Raw genomic sequence first — 24,589 nt, 5'->3', positions numbered from 1 at the left:
TTTACATCACTCAAAATTTGTTTCAACAAAGTAAAGCCCATCGCACCATTAGTCTCAATGCGCATTACGTGGTCTTGTTTAAAAGCCCTCGAGATAAATCGCAAGTGCAAGTCTTAGCCAAACAGTTAGGAACACCTTGGTTGACTCAGGCGTACGACGATGCCACTCAAACTCCACACGCCTATTTACTCGTCGATTTGAAACCTACGACCCCCGAGGATTTGCGATTTCGTACCCACTTGTTTCACCACTGGTGCCAAGACGGAGGGCCTGTCCTGTACACGTCTCCGTCCTCGATTTAATTTCACTCCACAAAAAAATCTATAAAAGCCTCAAACCCTTTTCGTCTGTCTCACACACATTTTGAACATGACGTCCCTTCAGTCGCATCTTCCCGTCAAATTGATTCGTGCCTCGTATGGCATCAGTCGAGAAAAAAATCCACAAATGCGAGCTCGTGTCTTAGAAGCTAGTCTCAAAGAAGTCTTACGATGGTTCACGGTGACGGCACGTCAATTAGTCCATGGGATCATTCAGATTCCTCATCAAACCAAACGCTTTTTTTGATCGAAACAAAGTTGCTTTGACCCAACTGGTCGATCCCTGCATCCACACTCAAACCAAAAAACAAATCATTTTGAAACCTGGAGGGAGCGGTACTCTAGGAGGGGTCATCATTCGCTCTCTCTTAAGATGGGATCCTAATGCCCCCAAACTTCTACCCAAGAAAAAAGTCAAACGAAGCTCCAAGAAGAAGAAAAAGACCAGGTCCCCAAGGAGATCTTCTCCAGTGGCGGGACCCTCCATTTACCAGACACCACCCCGGAAAAAGAAAAGAAGCCCCAAGAAAAAGAAACAGAGAAAAAGTCCCCATAAAAAGAAAAGCCCACTTAAGAAAACTAGTCGCAAGAGAGGCACTTCGGCCAGGACGCAACCTTACACTCGCAAACCACGACCTGCCACGGCGGTGACTGCGTCTCCGGCAGCCTCACGTTCATCCACTTCTCCGTTGATGACACCAAGAACTGAAGCGTACTTGGAGACGTTGATCACACCAAGAACATCTCCGTTGATGACCCCAAGAACTTCCCCAGTGGCAGGACCCTCCAATTTAGCGGCAGTGGCGGCTGCTCACAAAGTACCTTCTCCCAAAATCAAAGTCCAAGAGAGATCGGGCATGTTACAAAGTTTACTGGATTTGTCCAAGCAAGAACTGGCTCGATTCAGTCCGTTACGTACCCCTGCACGACGTGTCATGCCTGTCCTCAAGTTGATACGACGTAAAGACAATCAGTGGCGACGCGTTCCCGTATAAAAAAAGGTGTGTGACCAAGTAGGGTATCAGTGTTTTGGTGCTCCTGAAGATGTCACCCTCCAGAAAACATCCCTCTTCTAAACAACCCCAAGGAAAGAAAAGGAAAGGACTGCCTCCTCGTTTAGTCAAACATGGGGACATGTTATCTGTCCTGTCCAAAGCTTCTCCACCTCTACGAAAAAAACTCATTCAATCAGCCTCCAAAGAGGTCATCGATACCGTGTGCGAATGTTGTTTGAACGTCTTGAAAGGCACGATCCCTTTGTCCAAACACCAGAAACAATGCTTAGGCAAACATCGTCACGTTCTTCGCCAAATGGTTCAAAAGAAAATTCCCATTCGTCAAAAGAAGAAGATGTTGGTCCAACGTAGAGGCATTTTACCCCTCTTGTTAGGTCCCTTACTGAAAGGAGTCTTGGGAACCATGTTGGGAGGACTGGTGGGAGCAAGATAAAAAGGCCCTCTGAAGTCCCAAGATCTCAGAATCGACCCATGACAACCCCATGGAAGGACGAAAACTATCTTTAGTACCTTACAAACGATGGATGGAATACCATCGGTGGCATGAACAACGCACCCCGCATTTACCTCCCAATCCCCATTTGAGCGAGATGTCCCAGTTACAACACGAATTGCAGTCCTTGATGGATCGCCAAGATTTGTCCGAAACAGAAAATTCGCAAAAGTACGGTCAACTCTTGCAACCGCTGCAACTCTTTCACCAGAAAGCTTTAGACGAAACAGCTCTACCCACTCTGAAAGATTTTAAGACCTTGATGAAAAGTCCAGCACCATCACAAGTACCAGTACCACTACTACCAGTGACCAAGACAGAAAAAGGAGAAGAAGAAGAAGGGTTTCAAACTCCACCAGAAAAAGTTAACAACATCACCTACCTCCAGAATTGGATGGATTAAAAAGTTGATGGCTACCCCTTCTTCATCACAAGAGAAAAAGAAAGTGAAGACAGAAGTGAAGACAGAAGTGAAACAAGAACCGATATCCCCTGTTCACACATCCTCCTCCTCGACACCCATTGCCGGTCGCACACGCAAAGCATTGCAATCCAAGAAAGTACCCCAAGAGAAAAAGAGTAGCATCCTCCAAGAGTGGGTGTCTTATTAAAACACAAACACAAAAAAATGGAAAAAGTGTTAGCCAGCATTTACTACGATCCCTCCCATCCTGCAGGTTACGCAGGAGTTCAAAAATTGTATCGTGCTGCCAAAATGCGACTGAAAAGTCTCCGTTTACCTAAAGTGCAACGATGGTTACAAGAACAAGCTACCTACACTTTACACAAACCCATTCGACGCAAGTTTGCCAGAAGTCGCACCCGAGTGGAAGGCATCGATCATCAATGGCAAGCCGATTTAGCCGATGTCTCTCATTTGGCCAGCTACAATCGCGGCTACAAATATTTGTTTTGTGTCATCGACGTCTTTTCCAAATTTGCCTGGGTCGTGCCCTTGACTTCCAAATCGAGCAACGAGTTAGTGCGAGCCCTGCAACGAGTGTTGAAACAAAGTGGTCGTCACAATCTTCGATGGCAAACGGACAAAGGTACCGAATTTCTGAACCAAGCTTTCCAAAAAGAATTAAAGAAACGTGACATTCATTTTTTTACCACCGAGAATCCCGAAACCAAAGCCAGCATCGTGGAACGTTTTCAACGCACTTTGAAAGAACGCATGTGGAAATATTTTACGCATCACCACACTCGGAAGTACATCGACATCTTACCGCACCTGGTGCAAGCGTACAACCAATCTTACCATCGAAGCATCGGACGTGCCCCGCAAGAAGTGACTCCCGAGAACGAAGTGTTGGTGTTTGAGCGCCTGTTTGGTACGTCCCCGACGAGGGCTGTCCCCAAGAAAAGTGGAGAGTTGACCGTAGGAGATTGGGTGCGCATTGGCAAAACCAAACGCGCTTTCGACAAAGATTACTTACCTAACTGGACGACCGAATTGTTTCGTGTCACTGGACGATTGCATGGCCGTCATCCTGCCCTCTAAAGATTGGAAGACATGAACGGAGAAGTGCTCAAAGGAACGTTTTATTTGCCCGAGTTACAACGTGTCACCAAAAAAGAAGACGACGTGTACGACATCGAAAGCATTCTCGAACGCAGAACCCGTAAAGTAGGCAAACGACGTGTCAAAGAAGTCAAAGTACGTTGGAAAGGATATCCACCCAGTTTTGATTCTTGGATCGACGCTTCGCAAGTCATCGACTATAAAAAGAAGTGACCATCATGCCCTTTCACACAGACGCAGCTACGTCGACCACTCCTTCACCCAGTTCTTCTGTGCAAGATTTACAAAAACAACCCTTGTGGGTGTGGTGTGGAGAACGTGTGCCTAAAACGCAAATCGTCTTTTTCTGCCAAATCTTCGTGGTGTATTGTGTCATCGGGGCAGCCATTGCCAATTTGAGTTTGCAACAAGGAGACAAACAATTGTGGACCATTTTATTAAGCAGTTGCATCGGTTACCTGCTTCCCAATCCCTCCCTGAAATTCTCCTCGAACGGGAACCACGGAAACCTTGTGTCCAGTGCCAGTGCCAGTCACCACTCCAATAACAACAACAACAACCCCATTTTGGGCCGAGACACACCTCTGACGTCCAGTAACCCTTCGGACAGCCACAGAACTCTGGAATTATGAGTCACCAAAACCAGTTTTACTTAACCTTACCCAGTGACAGTTCCATGGAGGTGTTTCCCCACAACACGTTGTGCTGTTACACGGCCAAATTACCTCAGGCCATCCCATTAGATCACGAAGCCTATTGGGAAGTGGCTTTGGTAGAAATGATTCACCCTACACAAATCCAAAACATCACTGAAAAGCAAAAGACTTCTGAGGTCGAAATCCTGAACCAACAATTGCAAGAAACCATGAATGACGTCGGGTCTTCAGGCGACGTAAAACCAGCCAACAATTCACCCTTCAATATCTACACCTTGAAAATTGCGGCAGGGTTTTATTTTAGTGGCCAACATTTGGTGGACACCATTGCTTCCAGGTTCGAGTTAGCCTTTGGCAAAGCCCTGAACAGAATAAAAAAAAGTGTCACCCTGGAGTACCATAAAGTGGCTCGTCGCTTACTGATGAAATTTCAGGATACCCAAACGTTGTCCATCAGTTTAAATGGCTCCAAATTTTAAACCGAAGATCAACAGCAATACGGAATTTTACAAGTTTTTTCGATTCCCTGTAGAACTGAACCAAGGACTGAATTTGATGTTTGTGTATTCCGATGTGGTGGAGTACATCGTGGTGGGACACACCTCCGTACCGTTACTGCGTGTCATTCCTTTCAAAGTGGATAGTACCACGACCAGTGACCAGGAAGGTGGGAACACCTATCACGTCCACCTATCACGTCCACCGCGAATTTGTACATCCTAATTATTTGCCTGTCAGTAAGTCATATTTGGACACGGTCAACATTGCTATAAAAGGAGATCTGGGACACAATATTCCATTCACCAAAGGAAAAGTCACGGTGAAACTCCATTTTCGAAAACGGCTCTCTCACGACTCGTAAGTCATGTATCCAGTGTACCGTGGGGTTGCTCGACAGCGAGGACACAGTTTAGGAGATATGTTGAAATCGGCCTTTCGTTCGGTGGCCCCGGTGTTGAAACCGATGGTGACACGCGGATTGTACGCCTTGAAAGATGCAGCACTGACACAAGGCAAAGAATTTCTCCAAAATGTCATCATCGACAAACAAAACCCCAAAGAAACCTTCATGAGGGCAGGCAAAAATGTCTTGCTGCAAATGGGTAAAGACCTTTTGAGCCGACGAGAAACACCTATAAATTCCCTGCACGCTACCGAGTCAGGCATTCAGCAAGGACAAGGCAGAAAGAGACGACGAAGAAAACACCCTTTCACCAGACTTCACACGTCTAAAGCTAGAAAGACAAAGAAAAGAAGAACCGTTAGAGACTTAGACGTTTTTGATTATTGAGAAAGAACAAAAAAAAAATGATGCACCGAGAGTCTTGCGCCTGTTCCAAGTCGGAACTGGATCTGTTTGCCATGCCCCCCACCATGATGACGATGCAAGAATCCCAATGGGTGGAATTTCACCCCGTCTCCTCATTGACAGATTCCGCTCCCATCGAGTTTGAAATCAAAGGACAACCCGAAGATTACATCGATCTGAATAGCAGTTACTTGTACTTGAAAGTCAATGTTCTAGATAAGGATAATGGTGGAGTAGAAGACACTGAGAATATAGCTCCCGTCAACAATTTCATGCATTCCTTGTTCAGCTCAATGGACTTGTACTTGAATAACAAGCTGGTCAGCAGCAGCATGGATACTTACCCTCACCGTGCCTACCTGGAAAATCTCTTTACGTACGGAATAGATGCCAAGAATACTCATCTCAATGCTTGTGTGCTATGGGAACCTGAAGAAGCGGGCAAGTTTGACACATTAGATAAAGACAATGACGGCTTTGAGGAAAGACGAAACAAAATCAAAAAAGGACAGAGTTTAGAACTGATGGATCGTTTGCATTTGGACATGTGGTTGCAAGAGAAATATTTGCTGAACGGGGTCAATGTCCGCTTGAGACTGAATCGCAGCAGTGCCGCTTTCCATTTGGTGGCTGATGATGATGCTACTAAGACTGGCAATCCTAAAAGCAAAATCGAGGAGGCCAAACTCTACGTACAACGCGTGGAAGTGTTACCTAAAGTGGGAAATGACATCAGTCAAACGTTGAGCAGAACGACCGCCAAGTATTCCATCCGACGCGTGGAAGTGAAAATGTTCACCATTCCCCGTAACCATCAATCCATAATCGAAGATCATCTGTTCCAAGGACAGTTACCCAAGCGTTTAATCCTTGGTATGGTCCTGAATTCAGCCTTCAACGGAGACTTCAATGAAAATCCTTTCAACTTTCAACACTTTAAGGTGAAGAAAATCGAAGTCAGTCGCGATGGCAAAACCTTGTGTACCCGACCCTTTGAGCCTAACTTTACCCAGAACAATTACTTGAGATCGTACTTGTCCCTGTACGAAGCCACCGGCCAGTTAGGAACCAACACCAGTCATGGCATTACGTAGGAAGATTACGCAGGAGGCTACGCTTTGTGGGCTTTTGATTTCACCCCTGACCAGTGCAGCGACGAGGGACATTTTCACCCTATAAAATCCGGCCAGATTCGTGTGGAACTTCAGTTTGCAGACCCACCCCCTGATGTAACGGTGAACGTCATCCTGTATGCAGAATTCGATAACACCATAGAAATCAACAGTTTGAGAGAAGTCATTCTAGATTATTTGAAGCCATGGAAGACTGTTATCCCTCTTTACCTAGTGGAGAAACTTTAGAAATGAAATGTGAGGAGACTGTGGAAGAAGAATCTCAAGACAAAGACGAAGAAGTTATCATGATGAAGTCGAGATGGCCAGAACAAGAAGTCCATTAATCTCCTGTTTTGCCAAACACTTGGTCGAAAAAATGACGGAATTGATCAAGAAAAATTGCTATGGATGTCAAAACAATCATCCCAGTCAAATTCAACACGATAAATGCCTAATGCTGAGTCAAGAAGAAAAATTGAACGAGTATCTGGACGAAGCTTGGAGTCTCATATCGGACGAAGTCGTGTTGCATCAGTGGTATAAAGACTTGCGTGAACATTCTTGTCCACCATTAACCATTCAAGAGATCCATCGTATCGAAGCTCTCCTGAATCAGAGTGAGGAGACGAAACGAAGAAACGGTTATTTGTCAGACATTTTCAAGCAAAAAGTCAGGATCGAATTGATCACTTATCATTACCTGTGAAGAAGAAAAAAACCACACAAAACATGGATACCTGGGAACTTTATTACCTTTTGAACTACAGTTCGTACACGGCTTCTTGGAATCCTGTCGTCTGTGCTAAAGATGAACTCCCTCATCGCAAACCTCAAGACCATCAAGCTTATGTGATCAACACGGACGACAGTCATCTCCCAGGAACCCACTGGGTAGCCGTCTACTTTCCTCAAGAAGGATGTGTGGAATATTTCGATTCGTACGGATTGCCCCCTTTGGAAGAGATATCATCGACTTATGAGAAGAAATGCTCAGACTACCCGATTCAATAATGTGAAATTACAAGGCACAGATTCCTTGGTGTGTGGACAGTACTGTGTGTATTTTCTGCATCATCGCAGCCTGGGCTATTCCTTAGAACATTTTGTGACTCATTTTGATCCTCGTTCTTCTTCTAGAAACGATGTGAAAGTAGATCGATGGTTTTGTGACCATTATGTTTATCTTTTGTCTCAAGCTAGGAAACGTAGTGTCCATCAATGGCCTAATGACTTCCAACAGTGGAAATCACAATTTCATTCACAACGTTGTCAGCCCTGTTTAAAGTAGAGTATGAATTGAAAAAAAAAATGTTTGTCATTTGAAAAAATGTTTGATGTTATATTGTTGGATTATTGTTAAAAATGTTAGAGTTATTGGTTAGTGTTAAGTGATTTTGAATAAAAAATGTTGTGTTTTGAAAAAAAAATGCCTTTGCGGTTTGTTTGGCTATAAGAATGTTGATTTATGCTCTTTGACTTCTTACTATCCCTCTCATGACACTCATTGAACGTTGCGGCTCGAAAACTGTGGAGAGATGTTTTCCTTCACGTTCGCGCTTTGACTTTAAGAACCGGGGTAGTTTACAGTCTAACCATCCATTGTCGACTCATCCTCCTACGAAAATGTGCTCCAAACTAGCTAAGCTAAACCAAGCCTACGTGAATTTGCATAGGGTCAGACACAGACTGATACTAAAAGCTGAAGAGACAGAGAATGTGAGAATGTTAAAAGTCACTGAAGACCTGATAGAAGAGCTCTTCAGAGAAGAAGTGAACAGGGAGAAAGAAGAATGGACAGAGAAGTACAGACTTCAGAGACAGCAGCAACAGCAACAACAACAGCAGCAGCAACAGCAGCAACCTGAACCTGACAGAGGCTTTGTCGATTGTCGTATCGACACCAAAGAGTTCTTCTTCTCTTTCCGAAGAAGCAGACCTATCGTCAGAAAGTCTATCCTCAGAGGACGTCGCATTCTTAGAAACTAAGAGATTGCCATAGCAAACGCAAAAAAAACAGCCCTTTTCAGGGCTACCCCAATACTCTAGAGAAGAAATAACAATCGATTTGCCAATGTGTGTAGGTAGAGTAGCGTGAATATAAACACTGACTCTTTTTTATAGTGAGAGGGTATGTGTATGTGTATAGGATTGTGTGTTTGTAAGTGCTCACGTACGTTGGTGAGGATAGTAGATTAAGATCATGCTTTTGGCTGTTTGAGGTGTGGGGAGAGTAGATTTGTGGGTTTGATTGGATTGCTTTGCGTATGTGGATAGTACATTGAAGTGATTAATGAAATTTTTTTAGAATAGTAATGGGTAGCATAAAAAAGTGAGTGTTTCTTTTAGGTCCGCGCGTTGTTTTGTTCATGATCTAGGTAAGATCAATTTTATGTTTTTGGGGCGATGTTTTCCTTCACGTCCGCGCTTTCAGTATAAATTGAAACTCGCTGGGCAGTCTAGCTACCCTTGTTGATTGATGAAGAGAATGAATACCAGAATTGTGAAACTGCTAGAACTCCAGATGCACCTGGAATATGTCAGGTGCCTGTTGAATGAACTGGTCGCGGAGGCCATTGTCGAAGAGGGAAGGATGAGAGAGGAGGAGGAAAGAAGAAAAAAAGAAGAGGAGGAAAAGGAGAGAAGAAATTTCAGAATCCCAGAGACAGAAAATTGGGATTCTGAAGCCACATATCCCGCCTCTGCTCTCCCCCCAAAAAGAGTGAAAAGAGACTGGGGAAGAAGATGTGTGTGTGGCGCCAGGCCATGAAGGTGCCAGCATTAGATAGGTGCATCTGGAGTTAAAAACCAACAGCCCTTTTCAGGGCTACCCAATACTCTAGAAAAGAAATAACAATCGATTTGCCAATGTGTGTAGGTAGAGTAGTGTGAATATAAACACTGACTCTTTTTTCATAGTGTGAGTGTATGTGTTTGTGTTTGTGTGTTTGTGTTTGTAAGCGCTCACGTAAGTTTTTGTGAATAGTAGATTATGGGTTTGTTTATTGTTTCTTAGCGTATGTGGAAAGTATAGTTTGGGTTTTGTAACCGCTCACGTACGATGGTGTGGATGGTAGATTATGGATTTGTTTATTGTTTCTTAGCGTATGTGGAGAGTATAGTTTGGGTTTTGTAACCGCTCACGTACGATTGTGTGGATAGTAGATTATGGGTTTGTTAAATGTTGCTTCACTTATGTGGATAGTATATTATATGAAATGAGAAAGTAGGTGGATGTTTTCCGTCACGTCCGCGCTTTTTCGTATAAGAACCCACAAGGTTTGATGTTCAAACCATTCTACAAAGAATAAAAAAGAAGATGGAAGTGTCCCAACTGTTCAGTGATTTAAGGCATGTTTATTTTTGGATGGTGGATGGTGAATATGGAGTTGAAAGGATTGAAAGAGATTGGAGGTTAAGAACCAGTGTGCACTATGTGAACGAACTAAAATTAGCCAGGGAGATGATAGAAGGATTAATTGAAGAAGAAGTGAAGAGACTGAGAGGGCTAATAAATCCCCCTTATATCAGAGTGGGAACATTAAAAGAGGCCCTGGAGAAGGTAGAAGAAGTAAGAAGGTTTTTGGAAGAGATAGAAAAAAGGTCAGAGTGGCCCTTTGTCAAAAGGAGTGTTGAAAGATTGAAAAAAGGGGAAGAAAAGATGAGAAAGGTGATAGATGAAGAAGTGGAGAAAATAAAGGACAGGTGGGCAAAAGATAGAAAAGAAGAAGAAAATAGAAAGAAAAGGAAGAACTAGAGAAACTGAACGCTAACTGGATAAAAATCCAACAGAAGTTCCGAGCCATGGGTCACCCGGACTGGATACCAGAAACAGAAAAGAAGAAGAAGAAAGGAATGATGGAAAAAATAAGAGGATGGATAAAGAAGTTAAGGAGTTAGAAGAAGAAGAAGAAGAAACCCAAAGGCCCTTTCCAGGGCCACCCACATTTCTCGAAAAGAGACTGACTTTCCATTGCCTACCCTTTTTTTAAAATTTTTTTTTTTAAAAAAATCCCATGTTCAATTCCCCTTGTCCCTAAAGTAGTTTTTTTTTCTAACATGTTCAATTCCCTTTGTCCCTTGACAAACCCAAACTCTATTCCCATGTTCAATTCCCATTGTCCCTAGACAAGCCCAAACTCTATTCCCATGTTCAATTCCCCTTGTCCCTAGACAGACCCAAACTCTATTCCCCATGTTCAATTCCCCTTGTCCCTAGACCGACCCAAACTCTATTCCCCATGTTAAATTCCCATTGTCGCTAATCTTACCCAGGGTTTTTTGCCCATGTTAAATTTCCATTGTCGCCAAAGTGACCCAGGGTGGTTAATGTTAAATTTCCATTGTCGCCAAAGTGACCCAGGGTGGTTTTTAATGCTAATTCCCATTGTCGCTAAAGTGACCCCATTCACTACTCACCCCCCCCCCCAAAACAAACCCCACAGATTAGCGGAGAATTTATTTTAATTCTTGTAGCGACCAAAATGCAAAGGTTTGCAACGAAAGCAAACAACAGCAACATTTCTGAAAACAAACGTACATTATATTGAAGAAAAACAGAAACGTGGAGGGGGGGGGGTATGTGTGTGAGCTTGCCCCACTGAAAAGGTTAACACCTTCCTGAGGCAGAGGCGAAGATAATTAACTTGTTTGTTGCAAGTTGTTCACTGGGAACGATGTACCAGAAACATATCTCCCAATAGAAACACCTAAATAAAAAGTATACATCTCCTAGTAGAAGAGCCTAAAAAAAACAGTAAAATCTCCCACTAGAATGACCTCCATAAAATAATATACATCTCCCACTAGAAATACCTATAAAAAATATTATGCATTTCCTGCCCGGATAGTTTAAATAAAATAGTATATAGGTCCCACTAGAATGACCTACGCAAAATAGTATGTAGCTTCCACTAGAAACACCTACATAAAATAATATACATCTCTTATTAGAATAACCGAAATAAAAGAGTATATATCTCTCGTTGATGGAGATGGCTCGGCCACGTCTGCAGAATGCCCCCTGACTCACTACCAAGGGTGGCACTGAGATGGACTCCACAGGAGAAAAGGAACCGTGGCAGACCCAAAGAGACCTGGCGCCGTACCGCCCCCATAACAGCAGCCGACAGACCAAAATGGTGCTCCCTTGCTGTCGCCTCAAGCACCAGACGGCGCAGAGAGGACTGATTGATTGATATGTCCCACTAGAAATACCTAAATAAAAAATGTATTCATCTCCTACTATAATAGCCTAAATAAAGCAGTATACATCTCCCACTAGAATGAAGAAAAAAAAAACATAAGATAATATATAGCTCCTCCTAGAAATATCTAAATAGGATATATCTCCCAATAGAATAACCTAAATAAAATAGTATACATCTCCCACAAGAAACACCCACATAAATTCGTATGGATCTCCGACTAGAAGGACCTAAATAAAATAATCACGTGAAATAGTACATATTTCCCACTAAAACACCTACATAAAACAACATTTAAGTTCAACTGAATTTGAATACTAATGGGTGGTGGTGATTGTGAGTGATGAAAACGCTTTTTTTAATACTGTGTGGGCCTGTAAGCGTGAAGTATCAGGGTGGAGGATGGGTGGGTGGGTGTTAGTATTATTTATGTGTACTTACGCTCTTGTTTTGGTGAAAAGACAGCTTTGAATGTTATTCATCTACATCAGCGTACAAAAATAATTTAAATTTATAAAACAACAAGAAAAACAAACTTATACGCAAGGAAAATATAGCTGTACCGAAACGTTATAGAAAATTATCACATTAAAGATGGTAGATAAAGAATGAAATGAATGTTACATACCAGTCCTCTATCACTGAACATACCAATTGAACGTAAATGTTTTGAGAAAAAAAATCCATAATGAGGAAATTAAAGAACAGACTTACATTGCTGTATAACAGAACAGAATGACGCTCAGAAAAATTCCTCCTTCATGAGTGGGGTTTTCCTTTCACTTTTGCTACTTTCAGATTCTGTCAAGGTCGTACCTATACCGTTACGATTCTCAATTAATCAAATGCACCAATCACTGTATTATCAGCAAAAGCTATCAAAACTGATTTTATAATTCTATGTCCTTTTGTTAACTTAATTTAAATAAATCTTCTGCAGTGACACAGTTTGCTTGACTAATAGGCAAACCGAAATCCCCGACTGGTCTATAAATAGAAACATGTTAATTCCTCGTCCTATTGCGCGACTGAATTACAGTTAAAAAACGACTGAGTCTTGAAGCAAGACATAAGGTAAGTTCACGTGCTAAAACGCCGACTGTATGTTTTCATAAACATGGTGACTGTATTAAAATATTAATTAAATGTTGGGTAATATATAAATATTTTTTTAGACAACATGCAAAATAAAATTACTATAAATAGTTGATACAAAGTTATAACGCATTGGAAAATATAGCTGTACCGATAAATATGAATCAAGGGGTTTATTCTGGTTTCCAGATGTATAGGATATAACATGTTAGGGAAGGGTGTTAACAGTGTCTGTTTTTATCAAATTACAAAACCGTTAATCTCAGACTTTCAGTCATTCTAAAATTAATAAAGTAAGATCCTGGCTGGAAGGGCTGTCTATAAATCATGCCGTAACTGGGGATTATTTATTAGTCTATAAGCTGAAGATATTTCCTGAAAATTGGAAATGTGTCTATGTACACTAAAATAAGTGGATCGTGTATATATATATATATATGCGAGAACTGCTCCGGTGGCCTAGTGGTTAGAGCGTCCGCCTCGGATGCGGGAGATCGTGGGTTCGATACCCGGTCGAGTCATACCAAAGACTTACAAAAAATGGTACTAACATCTGCCTCGCTTGGCGCTCAGCATTAAGAGGTTAATGTTATCACTGGTCGGCCTGGTGTCAGGATAACGTGACTGGGTGGAACATAGGTACATGTCTACGGCATGATGCCCCAGTGCTTGACATCACTATAAACTGTCACACTGCAGACATCGTGTGTTAACATTGTTAACACATTAACCCCTGGAGGTTTTTGTCATTTTTGCCTGAAAATCGAGTAGGAAACACATTTTGAAAGGTATTTCTGAATAGATCAGAAAACACCAAATCCCCGGTGTTCTTTCAATAACATACTGCCTAGCTGTGTTACAAACATCGTTTTTATCGGCTATTTGACTCGAACATGAACAGAAAGGTAAGAGTTGGTCTTTCTTATCTTTTTTCTCTTTTTTTTCTTTTTTTTTTTTTTTTGGTGCTAAACGGAGCCATTATTTTTGTGTCGAAAACACTCTTTATTCCAAATGCCCATCTTATACTTTTTGCAAAGGCTTATCTGTCTGTTTGCAGTTCATACCGGTTTGCCTTACATCCCAGACCAAAAAGTCTATAATTCGGACACAAAATAGGATCCCGACCACGGGCGAAGTTTGGGTAGGAAAAAGTCAGGTAAAAATTTTTAGTTTTTTTGTATCTGTATTTTGTAGTGCGACTAGATATTCCAGATTTTCTTTTGTATCATTGTAGAGCTACATCTGCCTACCTTTCTATAATACCACCCACTTTAGTGTATCATGCATGACCATGACGCTACAGAGCTCGGAAGTAGGCTACTACTTCCTGTCCCGTTAAGTCGTCGCAAGGGTTAATGTGTTAAATCTACGTTAAAATTCCAAATTACACACACGTACGTACGAAGGATTGCGTTTTCGCGGCACTTTCAACACATAGGATAGGCTATAAATCACGCCGAGGAGAGAGAGAGAGAGTCTAACTCAGTCTAATACAAGATTTGCCAAATTTGATTCACAACATGCTTTACTGGATATTATAATATTGTGGAAAAACTGTATCCATATCTCTAATATTTTATACAAAACATTTTAGTAATTCAGTTTTAAATGAGTCATTCGCTGCTTTTGCGATGTCTTCTTTTACGCAATTGTTTTACACACATCTGATTACACAAGTTTTGTTTTCTAAGTATGTTGGCAACTTGGGGAAGTACCACACTTACGCGCTGCGCATATAATTAAACATTTGACTGGTGACACCAAACATAAACTCAGATGCATAGACGTGAGATTTTTTTTCACTACTTCAAAAAAGAACAAAAAAGAATGACGTTCGGTTAGGTGTTTCGGTGGCAGCATCTTACAGACTCCTTTCATTTTCTATTCGACCATGTAAAACGGGTGAGTGAAGGTTTCATCTTCAACAAAAAAAAAAATTGTCTTTTTGTTATATCTGCGTGAAATGGTTTAAACTTATACATATCACCTACCAAAATTGTCCGATCTTAGTATATGTAAATGTGTGTGTGTGTGTGTGTGTGTGTGTGTGTGTGTGTGTGTGTGAGAGAGAGAGAGAGAGAGAGAGAATGATATGGAGGAATGCTATCTGAAAATAATTGAGAACACTTTTATTGAGCAAAAACGGTAAAATCTCGCTCTCTCTTAATTCTGTTTTAAACCCCACTCCCCAAACTTTGATTTTCAGTTACTTTACTTCTGTGTTGTGTGCTACTTGTTATTTTGGGGAAGTTATATTCACTTGGATTACGCCAGTAAATACTGAAGGAACAATGACTCAAAACACTAGGTGTTTAAAAGGAGTTATTTTAAGGTAACACCGTAATATCGCTTTATATGACGTAGAGGTGGAAACCAATTTCGCTTTGTACAATTATTTCATTATCAAGTGTCACCGACTTTGAAATAAGATCAGCGACGTACAAGCCACACCAAACCTAAACTCTGACATATTTCATCAAAGATAGAAGTGAAAGTGAAAGCAGTAGTCGGGGATGGAAGGGGAGGTTGCCCCGGCTCCAGAGGTCTTATGGCACCAAAACCACGGACTCCAGAGTTCTTGGGGTACCCCCAAAAAATGTGGGCCTTCATAATCGACCCCAGCGTCATTTACCCTTTGTACACCACGGAGTGAAAATGTCTCCAACAGTCCTAGATAAAGAGAAAGTGGTTTTCACTTAAGTGACAGGTACATGGGAAACTCTTATGACTAGATAAAAGTTCATTCGTAGACTATTTCTTTATTTTTTGGGGGGTCCGTCTCAATTAATCTTATGGAATAGACAGGGCCGTAGAGAGCGATCACTGGCCCTGGGGTAAGAAACACCCGGGAATCTCTTAGTTCTATATGCCCGCTTGCTCCCGGCTCTCGCCCCCCCCCCCCCTTGGCCATGTGGATATAGTGGACTTGATTGTTTTTTGTTACCTGTTCACCTTTGCATCATTACGCAAGCTCCGCTGTACACAGTTCAGGCGCTGTTCATTGCAACTACCAATTATATTTCAGCCACTGTTCGTACAAAGCTAAAATGTTTTTAAACGTCATATAAGTGTAAGTAGTGAATGGGGATACCCTAGTGACAATGGGACTTTAATGTTAAAATGGGGGGGGGGTTGTAAGTAGTTAATGGGGATCTTATAGGGTCTATGGGATTTATCATTACAGACCCCCTTGGGAACATATAGGGTCTATGTAAATTTAACATGGAGAAAAATCGTGGGAACATATAGGGTCTATGGGAATTAACATGGCCAAAAACCCTGGGACAATATAGGGTCTATGTAAATTTAACATGGACATAAACCCTTGGGACTGTATAGGGTCTATGTAAAATTGAAACAGGGAGGGTCTCTATTTTTTTTAAAAAAAATAAAATAAAAAAAGGGTAGGCAATTCAAAGACTATCTCTTTTCGAGAAATATGGCTGGCCCTGAAAAGGGCCTTTGGGTTTTCTTCTTCTTCTTCTTCTAATTTCTTCTTTTCCTCCACCAAGTTCTTATTTTATCTCCTACACTCTTCTTCTCTTTCTTTTTTTTCTTCTCCTCCTCTTCTTTCTTCTTCTCTTCCTCCTCTTCTTTCTTCCTCTTTTCATTTTCTTCTTCTTTTTCGATCTTTTCGTTCCATTTGCTTATTCTTATTCTTTCCTCTTCATCCTCCTTCTCCTCCTTGATCTCTTTCATGACACCACTAATCTTGTCCTTTGCTTTCCTTAAGTTATTAATTTCCATCTTCACACGATGGGGACTATAGGAATAATGGTCTTCAACCAGTCTTATTAGCATCTGTTCCATTATTCCTAAGTTGTCTAAAACGTCTTGCAAGGTTTGAATTTTGTCGATTTGGTTTGACGCCATCTTCTTTTTATTCTTTGCAGAATGGTTTGAACAACGAACACTGTGGGTTATTATAGTGAAAGCGCGGACGTGATGGAAAACATCCCCCTAAAAAACATAAAATCGATCTTACCTAGATCATGACCCAACAACGCGCGAACGTGAAGGAAAACATCCCCACTTTTCTCATTTCATATAATATAACCCAAACTATACTCTCCACATACGCTAAGAAACAATAAATAAACCCATAATCTACTATTCACACAAACTTACTTCATCATTTACAAACACAAACACACAATCACATACACTCCCACTATTAATAAAGAGTTAGTGTTTATTTTCACACTACTCTACCTACACACACACTGGCAAATCGATCGTTATTTCTTTTCTAGAGTATTGGGGTAGCCCTGAAAAGGGCTGTTTTGTTTGGAACTTCATGGACACCTGGTTAATGGTGGCACCTTCCAGGCCTGGCGCCACATACACATCTTATCCCCCAGTTACTTTTTACCTTTTGGGGGGAGAGAGCAGAGACAGGATATGTTGCTTCAGAATCCCAATTTTCGCTCTCTGGGATTTTGAAATTTCTTCTCTCCTTTTCCTCCTCCTCTTCTTTGTTTCTTCTTTCCTCTTTATATCTTCTTTCTTCTTCTTCTTTATATCTTCTCTCCTCCTCTTCTTTGTTTCTTCTTTCCTCCTCTCTTATCCTTCCCTCCTCGACAATGGCTTCCGCGGCCAGTTCATTTAATATGTGCCTGGCATATTCCAGATGCACATGAAGCTCCAACAGTTTCTCAAGTCTCGTGTTCATTTTTTGGGTGTTGATCAATCAACAAGGGTAGCTGGACTGCCGAACGAGTTTCAATTTATACTGAAAGCGCGGACGTGAAGGAAAACATCCCCCTAATAACATAAAATTTATCTTACCTCGATCATGACCAAAAAAAACAACAACGCGCGGACCTAAAAGAAACACTCACTCACTTTTTATGCTACCCATCACTATTTTAAAATTTTTTTATAAATCACTTCAATAGACTATCCACATACGCAAAGCAATTCAATCTAACTCCAAATTTACACCTCAAACACTAAGAAAAGATATCATTTTAATCTACTATCCACGCCAACTTACTTGAGCTCTTACAAACACAAACACACCAACACATACCCTCACATTTTTAAAAAGAGTTAGTGTTTATTTTCACACTACTCTACCTACACACACATTCGCAAATCGATCGTTACTTCTTTTCTAGAGTATTGGGGTAGCCCTGAAAAGGGCTGTTTTTTTTGTTTGCTATGGCATTCTTTTTTAGTTTCTAAGAATGCGATGTCCTCTGAGGATAGACTTTCTGGCGATAGGTCTGCTTCTTCGGAAAGAGAAGAAGAACTCTTTGGTGTCGATACGGCAATCGACAAAGCCTCTGTCAGGTTCAGGTTGCTGCTGCTGTTGTTGTTGTTGTTGTTGTTGTTGCTGTTTTTGAAGTCTGTACTTCTCTGTCCATTCTTCTTTCTCCCTGTTCACTTCTTCTCTGAAGAGCTCTTCTATCAGGTCTTCAGTGATTTTTAACATTCTCACATTCTCTATTTCTTCTGGCTTCGGTATCAGACTGTGTCTGACCCTATGCAAATTCACGTAGGCTTCGTTGAGCTTAGCTAGTTTGGAGCACATCTTCGTAGGAGGATGAGTCGACAATGGATGGTTAGACTGGAAACAACCCCGGTTCTTAAAGTGAAAGCGCGGACGTGAAGGAAAACATCCCCACACGGATTTCGAGTCGCAACGTTTAGTGAGTGTCATGAGAGGGATAGTAAGAAATGAAAGAGCATCAATCCAACATTCTTCTAGCTAAACAAAAGACAAAGGCATTTTTTTTCAAAACACAACATTTTTTATTCAAAAATCACTTAACACTAAACAACAACTCTAACATTTTTTAACAATAATCCAACACTATAACATCAAACCATTTTTTTCAAATCACCAACATTTTTTCTCAATGGACAATCTACTTTAAACAGGGCTGACAACGTTGTGAATTAAATTGTGATTTCCACTGTTGGAAATCATTAGGCCATTGATGGACACTACGTTTCCTAGCTTGAGACAAAAGATAAGCATAATGGTCACAAAACCATCGATCTACTTTCACATCATTTCTAGCAGAAGAACGAGGATCGAAATGAGTCACTAAATGTTCTAAGGAATAGCCCAGGCTGCGATGATGCAGAAAATACACACAGTACTGTCCACACACCAAGGAATCTGTGCCTTGTAATTTCACATTATTGAATCGGGTGGTTTGAGCATTTCTTCTCATAAAGTCGATGATATCGTCTTCCAAAGGGGGTAATCCGTACGAATCGAAATATTCCACACAGCCTTCTTGAGGAAAGTAGACGGCTACCCAGTGGGTTCCTGGGAGATGACTGTCGTCCGTGTTGATTACGTAAGCTTGATGGTCTTTAGGTTTGCGATGAGGGAGTTCATCTTTAGCACAGACGACAGGATTCCAAGAAGCCGTATACGAACTGTGGTTCAAAAGGTAATAAAGTTCCCAGGTATCCATTGATTTGTGTTGTTTTCTTCTTCACAGGTAATAATAAGTCATCAATTCGATCCTGACTTTTTGCTTGAAAATGTCTGACGAATAAACGGTGATTCGTTCTGTTTCCTCACTCTGATTTAGGAGAGCTTCGATACGATGGATCTCTTGAGTGGTTAATGGTGGACAAGAATGTTCACGCAAGTCTTTATACCACTGGTGCAACACGTCTTTGTTCGAGATGAGGCTCCAAGCTTCGTCCAGATACTCGTCCAATTTTTCTTCTTGACTCAACATCAGGCATTTATCGTGTTGAATTTGACTGGGATGATCGTTTTGACATCCATAACAATTTTTCTTGATCAATTCCGTCATTTTGTCGACCAAGTGTTTGGCAAAACAGGAGACTAAATGGGCTTCTTGTTCTGGCCATCTTGACTTCATCATGACAACTTCTTCGTCTTTGTCTTGGGATCCTTCTTCCACGATCTCCTCACATTCCGTCTCCAAAGTTTCTCCACTTTGTAAAGAGGGATAACAGTCTTCCATGGTTTCTAATAATCTAGAATGACTTCTCTCAAACTGTTGATTTCTATGGTATTATCAAATTCTGCATACAGGATGACGTTCAACGTTACATCATCTTCAAGGGTTCGGTTTCCAAACTGAATTTCCACACGAATCTGGCCGGATTTTATAGGGTGGAAATGTCCCTCGTCGCTGCCTTGGTCTGGAGTGAAATCGAAAGACCACAAAGCATAGCCTCCGTCATAATCGTCGTACGTAATACCGTGACTGGTGTTGGTTCCTAACTGACCCGTGGCTTCGTACAGGGACAAGTACGATCTCAAGTAATTCTTCTTCTCAAAGTCGGGTTCGAAAGGTCGGGTACACAAGGACTTGCCATCACGACTGACTTCAATTTTCTTCACGTTGAAGTGATGAACGTTGAAAGGATTTTTAGTGAAGGCTCCGTTGAAGGCTTCATTCGAGACCATGCCAATGATCAAACGTTTGGGTAGCTGTCCTTGGAACAGATGATCTTCGATCATGGATTTCTGTCCCCTAGGAATAGTGAAAGTTTTCACTTCCACGCGTCGTATGGGATACTTGGCGGTCGTTCTGCTCAACGTCTGACTGATGTCGTTACCTACTTTAGGTAACACTTCCACACGGCGTACGTAGAGTCTGGCTTCTTCGATTTTGGTTTTGTAATCGGCACTGTCAGCTATTAAATGGAAAGCGGTACTGCTACGATTCAGTCTCAGGCGAACATTCACCCCGTTCAGCAAATATTTTTCTTGCAACCACATGTCCAAATGCAAACGATCCATCAGTTCTAAACTTTGGTTGACTCCCATGATTCTCTTTCTTCGTTCTACAAATCCCTCATTGGTGGTTGTTTTTGATTTGGGGTCAGCTTCAAGACCTGTTTTATCAAATTCGCCCGCTTCGTCAGGTTCCCATAGCACGCAAGCATTGAGATGACTATCCTTGGCATCTATTCCGTACGTCAAGAGATTTTCCAGGTAGGCACGGTAAGGGTAAGTATCCATGCTGCTACTGACTAGTTTGTTATTCAAGTACAAGTCCACTGAGCTGAACAAGGAATGCATGAAATTGTTGACGGGAGCTACTGGCTCAGTGTCTATATCATTTCCATCCTTATCTAGAACTTTGACTTTCAAGTACAAGTAACTGCTATTCAGATCGATGTAATCTTCGGGCTGTCCTTTGATTTCAAACTCGATGGGAGCGGAATCGGCCAATGAGGAGACGGGGTGAAATTCCACCCATTGGGATTCTTGCATGGTCATCATGGTGGGGGGCATGGCAAACAGATCCAGTTCCGTCTTGGAACAGGCGCAAGACTCTCGGTGCATCATTTTTTCTGTGTTTCAATAATCGAAAACGTCTAAGTCTCGAACGGTTCTTCTTTTCTTGGCCTTTCTTGCTTGAAGTCTGGTGAAAGGGTGTTTTCTTCTTCGTCGTCTCTTTCTGCCTTGTCCTTGCTGAATGCCTGATTCGGTAGCGTGCAGGGCATTTATAGGTGTGTCTCGTCGGCCCAAAATGTCTTTGCCCGTTTGCAGCAAGACATTTTTGCCTGCCCTCATGAAGGCTTCTTTAGGGTTTTGTTTGTCGATGATGACATTTTGGAGAAATTCTTTGCCTTGCGTCAGTGCCGCATCTTTCAAGGCGTGCAATCCGCGTGTCACCATCGGTTTCAACACTGGGGCCACCGAACGAAAGGCCGATTTCAGCATATCTCCTAAACCGTGTCCTCGCTGTCGAGCCACCCCTTGGTACACTGGATACATGACTTACTTACGAGTCGTGAGAGAACCGTTTTCGAAAATGGAGTTTCACCGTGACTTTTCCTTTGGTGAATGGAATATTTTGTCCCAAATCTCCTTTTATAGTAATGTTGACCGTGTCCAAATACGACTTACTGACAGGCAAATAGTGAGGATGGACAAATTCGCGGTGGACGTGGTAAGTGTTTCCACCTTCCTCGTCAGTGTTCGTGGTAGAATCCACTTTGAAAGGAATGACACGCAGTAATGGCACGGAGGTGTGTCCCACCACGTTGTACTCCACCACATCGGAGTACACGAACATTAAATTCAGTCCTTGGTTCAGTTCTACCGGTTTTCCAAAAGCTTTGTAAAAATCCATATTACTGTTGATCTTGGGGCTCCAATTGTTTGTGACCATTGTTGAATGTCCACCCAAAATTTCAAACAATCTACCATTGAACCTGAAGGACAATGTGTCCGTATCTTGAAATTTCATCAGTAAGCGACGAGCCACTTTATGGTACTCCAGGGTGACACTTTTTTTGGTTCTGTTCAGGGCTTTGCCAAAGGCGAACTCGAACCTGTCCGTAATAGTGTCCACCAAATGTTGACCACTAAAATAAAACCCTGCTGGAATTTTCACGGTGTAGATGCTGAAGGCTGGTTTGCTGGCTGGTCTTGTGATCCCTGAAAACCCGATGTCAGTCATGGCTTCTTGTAATTGTTGGTTCAGGATTTCCACCTCAAAAAAGTTTTGTTTTTCGGTGATGTTTTGGATTTGTGTAGGGTGAATCATTTCTACTAAAGCCACTTCCCAATGGGCTTCGTGATCTAAGGGGATGGCTTGAGGTAATTTGGCCGTGTAACAGCACAACGTGTTGTTGGGAAACACCTCCATGGAACTGTCACTGGGTAAGGTCAAGTAAAATTGGTTTTGGTGACTCATAATTCCAGAGTTCTGTGGCTGTCCGAGGGGATATTACTGGACGTCAGAGGTGTGTCTCCGCCCAAAATAGGGTTCTGGTTGTGGTTGTTGTTGGAGTGGTGACTGGCACTGGCACTGGACACAACGTTCCCGTTCGAGGAGAATTTCAGGGAGGGATTGTGAAGCAGGTAACCGATGCAACTGCTCAATAAAATGGTCCACAATTGTTTGTCTCCTTGTTGCAAACTCAAATTGGCGATGGCTGCCCCGATGACACAATACACCACGAAGATTTGGCAGAAAAAGACGATTTGCGTTTTAGGCACACGTTCTCCACACCACACCCACAAGGGTTGTTTTTGTAAATCTTGCACAGAAGAACTGGGTGAAGAAGGAGTGGTCGACGTAGCTGCGTCTGCTGTGTGAAAGGGCATGATGGTCACTTCTTTTTATAGTCGATGACTTGCGAAGCGTCGATCCAAGAATCAAAACTGGGTGGATATCCTTTCCAACGTACTTTGACTTCTTTGACACGTCGTTTGCCCACTTTACGGGTTCTGCGTTCGAGAATGCTTTCGATGTCGTACACGTCGTCTTCTTTTTTGGTCACACGTTGTAACTCGGGCAAATAAAACGTTCCTTTGAGTACTTCTCCGTTCATGTCTTCCAATTTATAGACGGCAGGATGACGGCCATGTACTCGTCCAGTGACGCGAAACAATTCGGTTGTCCAGTTAGGTAAGTAACCTTTGTCGAAAGTGCGTTTGGTTTTGCCAATGCGCACCCAATCTCCTACGGTCAACTCTCCACTTTTCTTGGGGACAGCCCTCGTCGGGGACGTACCGAACAGACGCTCAAACACCAACACTTCATTGTCGGGAGTCACGTCTTGCGGGGCACGTCCGATGCTTCGATGGTAAGATTGGTTGTACGCTTGCACCAGGTGCGGTAAGATGTCGATGTACTTCAGAGTGTGGTGATGCGTAAAATATTTCCACATGCGTTCTTTCAAAGTGCGTTGAAAACGCTCCACGATGCTGGCTTTGGTTTCGGGATTCTCGGTGGTAAAAAAATGAATGTCACGTTTCTTTAATTCCTTTTGGAAAGCTTGGTTCAGAAATTCGGTGCCTTTGTCCGTTTGCCATCGAAGAGGGTGACGGCCACTTTGTTTCAACACTCGTTGCAGGGCTCGCACTAACTCGCTGCTGGATTTGGAAGTCAAGGGCACGACCCAGGCAAATTTGGAAAAGACGTCGATGACACAAAACAGATATTTGTAGCCACGATTGTAGCTGGCCAAATGAGAGACATCGGCTAAATCGGCTTGCCATTGATGATCGATGCCTTCCACTCGGGTGCGACTTCTGGAAAACTTGCGTCGAATGGGTTTGTGCAAAGTGTAGGTAGCTTGTTCTTGTAACCATCGTTGCACTTGAGGTAAACGGAGACTTTTCATTCGCGTTTTGGCAGCACGATACAATTTTTGAACTCCTGCGTAACCTGCAGGATGCGAGGGATCGTAGTAAATGCTAGCTAAGACTTTTTCCATTTTTTTTTGTGTTGATTGGTGTCTTAATAAGGCACCCACTCTTGGAAGAGGCTACTCTTTTTCTCTTGGGGTATTTTCTTGGATTGCAAGGCTTTGCGTGTGCGACCGGCAATAGGTGTCGAAGAGGAGGATGTCTGAGCAGGGGATATCGGTTCTTGTTTCACTTCTGTCTTCACTTTCTTTTTCTCTTGTGAGGAAGAAAGGGTGGCCATCATCTTTTTAATCCATCCAATTCTGGAGGTAGGTGGTGTTGTTAACTTGCGTACTTTTTCTGGTGGAGTTTGAAACCCTTCTTCTTCTTCTTCTTTTCCTTTTTCTGTCTTGACCACTGGTACCGGTACTGGTACTGGTACTGGTGATGGTGCTGGACTTTTCATCAAGGTCTTAAAATCTTTCAAAGTGGGTAGAGCTGTTTCGTCTAAAGCTTTCTGGTGAAAGAGTTGCAGTCGTTGCAAGAGTTGACCGTACTTTTGCGATTTTTCTGTTTCGGACAAATCTTGGCGATCCATCAAGGATTGCAATTCGTGTTGTAACTGGGACATCTCGCTCAAATGGGGATTGGGAGGTAAATGCGGGGTGCGTTGTTCTTGCCACCGATGGTATTCCATCCATCGTTTGTAAGGCACTAAAGCTAGTTTTCGTCCTTCCATGGGGTTGTCAGGGGTCGATTCTGAG

At 42.3% G+C, this 24,589-nt stretch overlaps 1 protein-coding gene across 2 annotated transcripts in view; it reads right to left on the bottom strand.

Moving 5' to 3' along the window:
* The window catches only part of LOC149772517 (guanylate-binding protein 1-like), a 99,192-nt gene extending 86,580 nt beyond the window's left edge, over positions 1 to 12,612 (bottom strand). The window contains exon 1 of one of the 2 annotated variants that reach the window (XM_089947687.1): positions 12,353 to 12,612. The gene's annotated coding sequence lies outside the window, so the exon portion shown is untranslated. Of the gene's footprint in view, positions 1 to 12,266 lie in introns of both variants that reach the window. The other variant, XM_089947688.1, reaches the window with a different exon arrangement.
* Between the last annotated feature and the right edge of the window lie 11,977 nt (positions 12,613 to 24,589).

This window comes from Sinohyriopsis cumingii, unplaced genomic scaffold (genome assembly GCF_028554795.1).
Source record: "Sinohyriopsis cumingii isolate HCF-2022 unplaced genomic scaffold, ASM2855479v2 utg001414l, whole genome shotgun sequence".
Taxonomy (NCBI): Eukaryota; Metazoa; Mollusca; class Bivalvia; order Unionida; family Unionidae; genus Sinohyriopsis; species Sinohyriopsis cumingii.
The sequence above is the reverse complement of the archived record's forward strand: the minus strand, read 5'-3'. Positions and strand labels throughout refer to the sequence as shown.